Below are 11,437 nucleotides of genomic sequence, written 5' to 3'. Positions count from 1 at the left end.
CAGGAAACAAATCCTATAACGGGCAGTGTGAAAAAGAAAATGTACCTTTAAATAGCTTTTGAATTTCGCGCCATTGCGCCTATAAATACCAGAGATGCGTGCCGCGCACGCCCTTAGTTACCGGCACACAGAGGAAGAAGATACACACGGCAGGCGTCCCCGTCGAGGTGGCGGCAGGCGTCCCTGCCGTCCCCCCACTAGACAACCAGCGTGAGTTATTTCACCAGTGTGCCTTGACAGCAAAATCCTCTCAATACACAAAAAGGTGGTTTCATACAATGACACATTGACATTGGAACAAGTACAATGGAAATGCAACTGATCTGGGCAAATTAGCTACAAAGAGAGGAGACTGATGCCATTTCCTGGTCCCCTGTCTCATTAGTAATTTGATATCTGTGCATATACCTTTAAAAACAGAGTTTTTTTGCTAGTGTCAAATGGGGCTGATTCTCTTCAACCTTCTTCTATGAATGCATCTAGAGCCACTGCATCAGCCTGGGTGTGACATTCGAGCACCGAAATGCCTACTTCCACAGGCTGAGAATCAGCCCAGTGTGGCAGTAGCAATGCATGCCAGATTTGGTGAGGTGAAAATGTGTGGGGGCCGACCATTCAGCCCAACATTCTTTGAACCATTAACATTAAATTACAAGAATCGCGTAGCCGTAGCAGTAATATTTGGGCACATTAGTGAGATGATATGCCACTTGGTCTATATTGCTGCCTGTGTGCTGAAGGTGTTAGCAATATAAACATACTGGCACATAGTGATGCGCCGCTGTCACATACTTCTTTAGTTTACTGTACTGGCACGTCAGAACGTCTATTGCACCTTCAGCCCTAAAGAAGTATGCGAGAGTGGAGCATCGCTGTGCCAGTATGTGTCTATTGCTAACACTTAACACCAAATATTACTGCTATGAGATTCCTGATCGCACTATGCTGGTGGGCCACAATATGATTAATTTCATGATGGAAGCTGAGGGCCGGTGTAAATTTGAAAACGGGCCGCAATTGGCCTGACTTTGGACATGCCTGCTTTAGTTACTAGGTTCTGTTCATCAAATTACCAAGCCACAATATCATGTCAACACCTTAAATGAAAAACTATCTTTCCAAAATTAATACTTAAGCAACAGATCAAATTAAGTAGCATATTAAAGAATCTTCAGCAAATAGACAGCACCACACGTTTGAAGTATCTTTAAAAGGCCTTTATTTAAAAAGGGCTTATTCCTCAGACAGAATTACAATAGCGACGTTTCAGGCACACAATCGCCTTTTCTCAAGCTACTGAGCTCATGTTAGTGCACACTTTTTATATCATTTGTAACAGTGCCATCTAGTGGCTAATTAATATACAAAGACACAGCTGCATTTCCTTAAAATGAATACATAGTATACAATGTTGCAACATCAATATATAACAATGTATTGAACAAGTCCATCCTGTCAAATCGCCGGGACCAATCCAAATCTGGAACGAAAGATATTTATCAAAATAAAAATGCACTGAAAACTTAAACAAAGTCATCGGAAAATTTTATGCAGTTCGTACTCCCTATTAAGACCAGATGGTGTCAGGGTACCTAGCTTACGTATCCACATGGCTTCCCTTTTTAGCAATTCCTTTAGTCTATCCCCGCGTCTATGCAATATTGGGACCCCATCAACCACTTGAAAAAAGAATAAAACAGTGGGCTCCTGTCTAGTTAGATCAGATATATGGGGCAGTAAAGATCCACAGCAGTTACTAAGACCTACCAAAAATGGGACTTTCCCTTGTCTTGCATGCAATTGTTGCTCTAATTGCCAGCGAGGCGATTTATCATTCACATAAAGGTATTCCCTTAAAAATCAACGGACATTTCACATGTCCCTCCACATTCGTAGTGTATGTAATAAAATGCCCGTGTGGTTTGCAATATGTGGGACAGACGTCCCGCATGATTAAAGTTCGCATACGTGAGCATAAGTCCGCTATTAAAACCAAAAAGATAGAACAGGCTGTGGCCTGTCATTTTATTGAGAAAGGACATGGAGTCCAGCAATTAAAATTTCAAGTGGTTGATGGGGTCCCAATATTGCATAGACGCGGGGATAGACTAAAGGAATTGCTAAAAAGGGAAGCCATGTGGATACGTAATCCAGATTTGGATTGGTGCCGGCGATATGTCAGGATGGACTTGTTCAATACATTGTTATATATTGATGTTGCAACATTGTATACTATGTATTCATTTTAAGGAAATGCAGCTGTGTCTTTGTATATTAATTAGCCACTAGATGGCACTGTTACAAATGATATAAAAAGTGTGCACTAACATGACCTCAGTAGCTTGAGAAAAGGCGATTGTGTGCCTGAAACGTCGCTATTGTAATTCTGTCTGAGGAATAAGCCCTTTTTAAATAAAGGCCTTTTAAAGATACTTCAAACGTGTGGTGCTGTCTATTTGCTGATTGTATCTACGGAACAGGTGGAGGTGGCCACCACAGACTTGCACACCGTCCATTATACCCTAAGGGTGAGTGCTGACTTCTAATCCTCTTTATTAAAGAATCTTACCAAACCAATATTTATATATTTAAGTGAATATTGCCCTTTTACATCTTCTCTTGCCTTGAACCACCATTTTGTGATGGTCTCTGTGCTGCCTCAGAAGAGATCACCTGACCAGAAATACTACAGCTCTAACTGTAAAAGGAAGAAATGTAGAAGCAAAAGACAGAACTCTGTCTGTTAATTGGCTCATGTGACCTAACATGTATGTTTGTTTGTGTGCACCGTGAATACTAGGATCCCAGGGGATGGCCGATATTTTTAAAATGGCAATTTTCTATTTATGATTACTGAATAGCACATACTAATAAAAAAATATATTATTATGAAAATGGTTAATTTACATGAAGCAGGGTTTTACATATGAGCTGTTTTATACAATATATGTACATAACTGAGATTCTCCCTGGAAGATTCTTTTCCATTTTGCATGGGGCTGCTGTCCCTGTGAGCCGTGGAAAAGTTTTATGGAGCTATATTGCTTTAACAATACAGTACAACCATAATGTTGCAGGACTGTAGCTCACAGCAAGCCCCATGATAATATGTGTGATTGAGCAACACTGTCAATCCCTTTAAGGAATCATTGGCTGAATTATAAAAATCAGTCAGCAGTCCTCACAGTAACTTCTCTGCTTGTGAAGTTGAATTTGATTATGAATTTGCCATTGAGAATACCTTTTGTTCATTTTTCAAAAATTGTAAAAAAATTAAAACTTGAAAATACCAACATGGACATTTTCATGTTGATAAATCAAGTGCAAATAGCAATGCACACTACTTGGAATTTCTGTTGACATTTTTTACTTTCATTCATAAATAAGTCTGTAAGTCTACAGCCTTAATGCTGACTACAGGTTACAGTGAGTTTATGAAAGGTCAGAGCATTGTTCTAAATTAGGTTTATTTCATGGTGGGCAAAACCTGTGCCTGTAACCACTTTCGGTATATGCTCTGTCTAAGGCAGATTCTGGCAGTGAAAGGAAAACGTGGCAGCAGATTACCAAAGCAAATGCAAAATTCTCTGGGATTCAGTGGCATAACATTAGGGGAGCTGGAAGCATTCATCTGACCCCATGACTTTCCAGGCCCCATCATGCCCAAATTCATGTGGGGTCTGCTGTATGCCAGTATGCTGGTGGTTTCACTGCATTAAAGCCACTTTGATAAACATTGTTACACAACGCATTTTTACAAGAAGCATTACCCTTGACCAAGAAACATAAGTGCTACATTGTTTAAAGCTGTCATTTTGTTTGCTGACAGTGTAGAACCATTAACATACAAAAGGTTAAATTAAAAACAAAAAAAACAAAGGACTGTCAGTAGAAAGTCATTTGATAGAATACATTGAAGCACACTCTTAGTCCTCCTTAGAAAACAAATTGCGGGGGGGGGGGTTAAATTCAATATAGTAGATCAGATAGGAAATGTCTGAACTGTGGGAGGGGGTACATGGGAAAACCTTGTGCAGTATTCAAGGGTCTGCACTAGGTGTAGACACACAGAAGAGATACATACCTGATGCCCCCACCACTGTTGAGTCCTAGGCATCTGCCTATTCTGCCTACCCTAGTTCTGACCCTACACTACAATACTACACCTGATACTGGCATTGTAAAAGGACTCTGAGCTTGGTGAGCCAGTTACATCAGTCACACTAAGCTGGAGGTGGCTGCACAGTAACAGAAACATTTCTATTTCATAGATATGTGTCAGTATCACTTTAAGTGGAGCCATAAATAGTGTCATTGCCCAAAAACAATTTACAGTATGCCCCAGTTCTCACAGAGGATGGTTTTCACCCTGTATCCACTTCAGGCATGCTATGTGCTCCATTCTATATTTCATACTATAAACTTTCATATCTGTTAGCTCAAATATTTTTACAACTCTATCTACACTGCTACTTCATTTTATTTCACATTTCCCTATTGCTTTTAGATTAAAATTACCTTTTATTTCCATTTTTATATTCACGAAACCCTGATTAAGAACTGCAAAGTGTGTAATTATTTTTTTGTCAGAACAATTATTTGTCTTTTTCAATCCAAGCTACCTGTAAGCAATAGTTTTCTGGCTTCAGCTTTTTCAAGAGTGTTACTCTTATTAGGATGTTAACGTGTTTCAACAGGAAGCTAGCACTGGCCACAGCATATGTACTGCAGAACTGCACTCACATTCAAAAGTAATGTAACCAATAAACTAAATTTAAATGTTAGGGTTGTACATAATTTAAAATTACAATGCACAATTACTTCTTAAACAGACTGGAAGTCTAATAACAATGCTGTTCTTTTTCATTACCAAACTGATTAACTATTGTTAAAGTATGTAAAAATGCATGTCGGAGCAGACATCATCAAACTGTGCTGGATCAGCGATGTCATCACCACTACAGTACCCCTTTTCCAGGGGTACGAATAATTTGGTTATAAAGCAGATGCAGGGACCAAATGAAAAGTAAATACACGAAAAACACATAGGAACAAATAAAACAGTGAAATTAGTTATTGGTCGTGAAAGAGTCAAGCGTAAAGGCAAAACTGGATCCAACAGAGGAGCAATTTCAGGAAAAGTGAGCTGGAGCGTTGGCTCAGGAGTTACAGGTAGTAAAATGACTGGTTCAAGAACTGACATAAATGATGTAGACATGGATACAGGTTTGCAGATCTGTACAGGCCACAAAGATAGACATAGACAGACAGTGCTGAAGTGATACTGATGCTAAAATTTTTAATCTACATTAAAAGTTACCTATAGGTAATCTTGATCGTTTTTCACTGATAGTTCTGCTTTTGTAGGTAATTGTTACTTAAAGTTCCTTAACCTGACTGTTGCCAACCTGACTGTCCCTTCTCAACCTATCAGTTAGAGTTTCTAATGCTAACAGCAGCACAAATATGGCAGCCCCCTCATATAGGAAAATGGGAGTAACAAAGTAATGTAAAAGTATCTGGAAAATAATTATGGCAAAATTATAGATAGTATACAAAGACAATATTGTGATAGATAAAAAAAAATATTTTCTGGTGTCAGAATCTCTTTGACAGAGGTTTCTGTGATGATCTCTGTGTCTCTGTGAGTAAGGGGCTCTCATCTATGGCCAAACATGTAATGGTGTAGTGATTGGCTCAAGATATCATGTGACTTGACAAAGCTAAATTCCACAAAGTTTCTTGCAGCTCCAGAATCAAAGTAAGCATACACTCAGGTGGTTATTTGCTAAAGTCTGAATATATCTAGTCTGAGTTTTAAAGGGGAAACACAAATTTTTCGTGGGAAAACAAACTTATAAACAAACTTGAAAACAAACTTGAATTTTTGGAGATTTATTATACACTGAGGCTGCTAAATCTGAAAATACTCCACCTCAAACCTGCCCGATCATGTCAAAATCAATGGCAGATGTCCCTTTTATGACTGAAAAAAAATCATGATCTGCGCTGGGTTTTGTATATTAATCCAAATAATAAGTGGTTTTTCCTGCTAATCATAAAAAATATGAGTTTTCAGGGGTCAAATCTGAAAAAAATCAAAAGATTTTTGAAGATAATTTATTGATAAATAAGGTAACATTTTGGATGTGAGTTTGTCCAAAGTTGTTAATAAAATAATGAGAACAATGTATGTTTTAGTAAATACAGTAATCCCCTAAAATAACACCTGCACTCAGTTTGCTCTTAAAGGGGAACTATAGCAAAAATGAAAATGTTATAGAAGTTTCATCATACTGAAATAATAAACTTTTTAAATACAATCAATTAAAAATTCTGTATACAGGTAGTTTCTGAAATAATCAAGCATCTGTTTGTCTTCATTCTATCTTCATGCAGGAGTTGGGTGTCAGATAATCATTGACGGTTAGATCCAATGTATCTTATAGGAGACTCTTTTTGCCTACAAGATTTATTAGCACTCACTCTATTAAAATCACCAGAAATCCTGTCTCTCTACATGCAGAATTTGTGCAAAAGGCAGTTATTTTGTTAGATTTTGTTTGTACTGGAATCAGTTATTTGAGTGAGCTCTAATACATCTTCTAGGATAGGAAGCCCCCCTATAAGATATATTGGATCATTCATCTGACACCCAACTGCTGCATGAAGACAGAATGAAGAGAAACAGATGTTGAGAGAGGAATAGTGAATATAAACTTGATTACTTCAGAAACAATGTAGAATTGTTAACTGATTGTTTAGAAAGTTTCTTACTTCAGTATGAGGAAGTTAATATTAAATTGTAATTTTTGCGATAGTTCCTCTTTAAAGCTACAAGCAATGCATATTATTTGGGAAGAGAATTCTACAGTGCCCAGATGCATTTGCCTATTCACTAGGCCTTGGGTACACCTGGCTTTTTAGACACAGTATAGACAAAAACCAACAGTAAGCCTGCTGAACTTTTCAGAGCAAGGGAAGTTGTAGAAGGAGGATTAAGTGGTTTTTGGAAGCACAGAGCCAAGACTGGAGTAGATTGTCTTACTTAATTAGACTTCCCTTGATGTTTATGCAGGCAGGTTTCTAGATACAAAGTCATATGAGATAATTTATATTTATATATTAAATCATATATGCTAATTTATTGTTGTGCTGTGATAAAGCATTGCAGGACCTTGCCCAGCATAGGGTTTGCCTGCTTAGTGGGGTCAATGGCCTATTTATATTGACATACGGGGGACAACTAGTCATAATATTGGAAGTAGGCAACAAGGAGAAAGTTGAGCTGGAAAACAGTAATGTGGTAGATAAGCAAACAGGAATATACTATATTGAGGCATAGTTAACAAACCTTAAGCACTGTATAGAAGCAAAGACAGGTGTCAGGCTTACCGTCTGATCCAACGAAGAAGGAGCAGGATTAGCAGAATGCGAACCCACAAGCGCCTCGCACAACACTAACCCACCTGGAGTGGAACAGGGAGAAGTGAAGTGGCGAGTAGCCAATGAGACTGACCAGGCGAAGTACAGAGGGTTCAGGCAGAAGCGAAGTCAAACAGGCCGAAGTCGTGGGCAGGCAGCGAAGTATCGTAATCGTAGTCAGGCAAGAAGGTCAGGTCAGGCGGCAATAAGACAATCCGGAAACAGGCTGAGGTCAAACACAGAAGATCAAATAGTAAACAATGCTAGGGGTTCAGTCAAATAACCTAATAACCAGGCAAGGAGTCAGAGTACAGATTGAGATTAAATAGAGCTATTTGGCGCCAAACTAGCGTCATCACGCTGGCGTCGCACAGCTGACGTCAGTGCGTCCGTCATTGGCGTCCGTCACGGTGCCCATGCGTCCGCGACCGTCGCCGGCGCCATCGCGCCGGCGACCTTCGCCGGCGTCCAACACCGCGCACCGACGCGCATCGGTTCCCCGATGAGCGCGCCTGCGCCGGAAGGAACGCGAAGGCGAGTCCTTACATTGCCCCCCATCAAGGAGCGGCCTCAGGACGCAACTGGCAGAAGGTTTATCAGGGTAGCTCTTGTGAAAATCCTTCAACAGCTCCGCGGCATGGATATTAGAAACAGGCTCCCAAGAATCCTCTTCCGGACCAAAGCCTTTCCAGCTCACCAGATATTGGAGATGCTTGCCTCTAACACGGGAATCCAGGATCTTCTCAACCTCGAACTCTTCTTGCCCGTTTACTACAACAGGAGGTGGAGGAGAAGCTGTACGGCCAGGAAAATGAAATGCGGAGGCTGGTTTCAGTAGAGCAGCATGAAACACAGGATGAATACGCCAGGTAGCCGGAAGCTTAAGTTGGAAAGCCACAGGATTAATCTGCCGAGTAATAAGAAAAGGACCCAGGAACCGTTGACCCAACTTCTTACTGGGGCAGGACAATTTGAGGTTAGCAGTGGATAACCAAACGCGGTCCCCCACCTTAAACTCTGGATCACTTCTTCGTTTCTTGTCTGCATATATCTTAAAGTTCTGTTGTGCTTTTCTCATGTTCTTCTGGAGTTTCAGAAAATTATCAGCCAAAAAGGTTAACCGGTCCTTGACTGCAGGAACAAGAATATCTGAAACAATGGAGGAAGGGAAGGTTACAGGATGTAGGCCATAATTTGCAAAGAAGGGGGACTGGTTAATAGAAGAATGTTGGGCGTTATTATAAGCGAACTCCGCCAGGGGAAGGAGATTAACCCAGTCATCCTGGAGATAAGAGGAGTAACATCTCAAGTACTGCTCAAGGTTTTGATTAGTTCGCTCCGTCTGGCCATTGGTTTGGGGATGAAAAGCTGATGAAAGCGACACAGAAATCTTAAGAGCACCACATAAGGCTTTCCAGAACTGAGACGTAAACTGTGGACCACGATCGGATACTACCTCATCGGGAAGACCGTGAAGTCTTACTACTTCCTTGATGAAACAATCCACCGTCTCAGAGGCAGAAGGAAGTCCAGGCAAAGATTTAAAATGAGCCATCTTGGTCAAGCGGTCAATGAAGACAACAATAGTGGAGCAATCACAGGAGAGTGGTAAGTCAGAAATGAAGTCCATAGACACCGAACCCCAAGGGCGAGAAGGAACTGGAAGGGGTTGGAGAAGGCCAATAGGACGAACATGAGAATCCTTGAATCTGGTACAAACTTCACATGAAGAGACAAATTTCAAACAGTCCTTAGTCATCCCAGGCCACCAAAATAGCCTTTTAGCAGAAACAATAGTTTTCTTAATACCTGGATGACCCGCCAGTTTAGCGTCATGAATGTTTTTGAGAACTGCCAAACGCATTTGTTCAGGAACAAAGATTTTCCCCTCATGAAGAAGAAACCCTTCTTTGGGCACTAAAGAAGGTTCACAAACGGTTTTAGATGCATCCTTAATTTGATTCACCAGAACAGACTGCAACAAAAGAAAGTTATTTGAATTTAGAATTGTTTCGGGAGAAGAGAGAGTCTCATCCTCAGAAGAAAACATGCGGGATAGGGCATCCGCCTTGACATTCTTGGATCCGGGCCGGTAAGTCAGGTGAAAATTAAATCGCATGAAGAAAAGGGCCCACCTTGCTTGTCTAGGTCTTAATCTCTTGGCGGAACGTAGGTATTCCAAATTCCTATGATCAGTGAAAATGAGAATTGGGTGTTTGGAACCTTCGAGGAGATACCTCCACTCTTCTAATGCTAATTTAATAGCGAGTAGTTCACGATCCGCCACGTCGTAGTTACATTCGCACTTGGCCAATTTACGTGAAAAGAAGGCGACTGGATGGAGTTCTTCTTGAATTCCAGACCTTTGTGATAAAACAGCGCCCACAGCATTTTCTGAAGCGTCGACCTCTAACGTAAATGGAAGGGCCAAGTCTGGATGGTGAAGAATTGGAGCCGACGTAAAGAGTTTCTTCAACTTCTCAAAAGCTATCTGAGCCTGTGGTGACCAAGAAAATTTTTGATTACAGCGTGTGAGTTCAGTTATCGGTAAAATAATTTGAGAGAAATTCTTTATAAATTTTCTATAGAAATTTGCGAATCCAATGAAACGTTGAACCGCTTTCTTAGAAGAGGGAACAGGCCAATCAATAATTGCGGAGATCTTCTTGGAATCCATTTGAATTCCTACAGGAGAAATAAAAAACCCCAAAAAGTCTACAGATGTCTGTTCGAATACGCACTTCTCAACCTTGGCATAGAGCTGATGAGTACGGAGACGGGCAAGAACTTTCTTAACATGCATTCTATGCTCTTCCAAAGAACTAGAGAAAATTAAAATATCGTCCAAATAAATGATGACGAAAATATCAAGAAAGTCTCGAAAAACATCGTTGACAAAATGCTGAAACGTAGCGGGAGCATTACAAAGTCCGAACGGCATAACGAGATATTCAAAATGACCATAACGGGTACGGAATGCCGTCTTCCATTCATCCCCTTCCCGAATTCTAACCAAGTTATAAGCCCCTCGTAGATCAAGTTTAGAGAAAATCTTGGCCTCCTTAAATCGTTGGAACAGCTCCGGAATGAGAGGAAGAGGGTAACGATTTTTGACCGTGATCTTATTTAAGTCTCTATAATCAATACAAGGTCTCAAGGAATGGTCTTTTTTTTCAACGAAGAAAATCCCGGCTCCAGCAGGAGAAGAAGATTGTCGGATAAATCCCTTGGCAAGGTTTTCATCCAAATAAGTGCGTAACTCCAGGAGTTCGGGCTCTGTTAAAGGATAAATGCGTCAGAAAGGAATTTGAGCTCCCGGGAGAAGATTAATGGGACAATCATAGATTCGATGGGGAGGTAGCCTATCGGCTCCTTTCTTGTTGAAAACATCAGCAAATTCCCAATACGCCAGAGGGAGTAGATCAAGAATTTCAGAAGAAGGAGAAAGGGAACATACTTTAATTGAAGAAGACGAATTCTCAAGTAAACATTTAGAAAGGCAAAATTTCGAAGAAAATGTTACACCACCAGTGGCCCAATTGATAGAAGGATTATGTCTCTGTAACCAGGGTAACCCCAAAATGATAGGGAATAAAGGAGACGAAACCACATCGAAATTCATTACTTCCGCATGAATTTTATTAATCACCACAAACAGTGCAGCAGTCTCTTGAACCACAGGACCCGAAGTGATTAGGGAACCATCCGCCACACGAAGTGCTATAGGGTTCTTCTTCGGTCCAGGAAGCACCCACTTGCCCCGGAGTCAAGTATTGCTTGTAGTTCCACCACCTTGTCTCCCCACTGCAAGGACAGAGAGATTGTCAGTAAGGACACAGAAAAGTTGCAACCATTAAAGTCTCTTCCAAAAGTCTCCTTACCCAAGGGACGGGTTGGACAATTCCGAAGAAGATGACCCGCTTGACCACAGTACAAGCAAAGATTAAGCCTGCGACGTCTGAGGCGCTCTTCAGGAGTTAATGCAGACTTAATGGCTCCAATCTGCATCGGC

The sequence above is a fragment of the Xenopus laevis genome, chromosome 1S (assembly GCF_017654675.1).
Source record: "Xenopus laevis strain J_2021 chromosome 1S, Xenopus_laevis_v10.1, whole genome shotgun sequence".
In the NCBI taxonomy this organism is placed as follows: domain Eukaryota; kingdom Metazoa; phylum Chordata; class Amphibia; order Anura; family Pipidae; genus Xenopus; species Xenopus laevis.
This window is presented reverse-complemented; position numbering follows the sequence as displayed.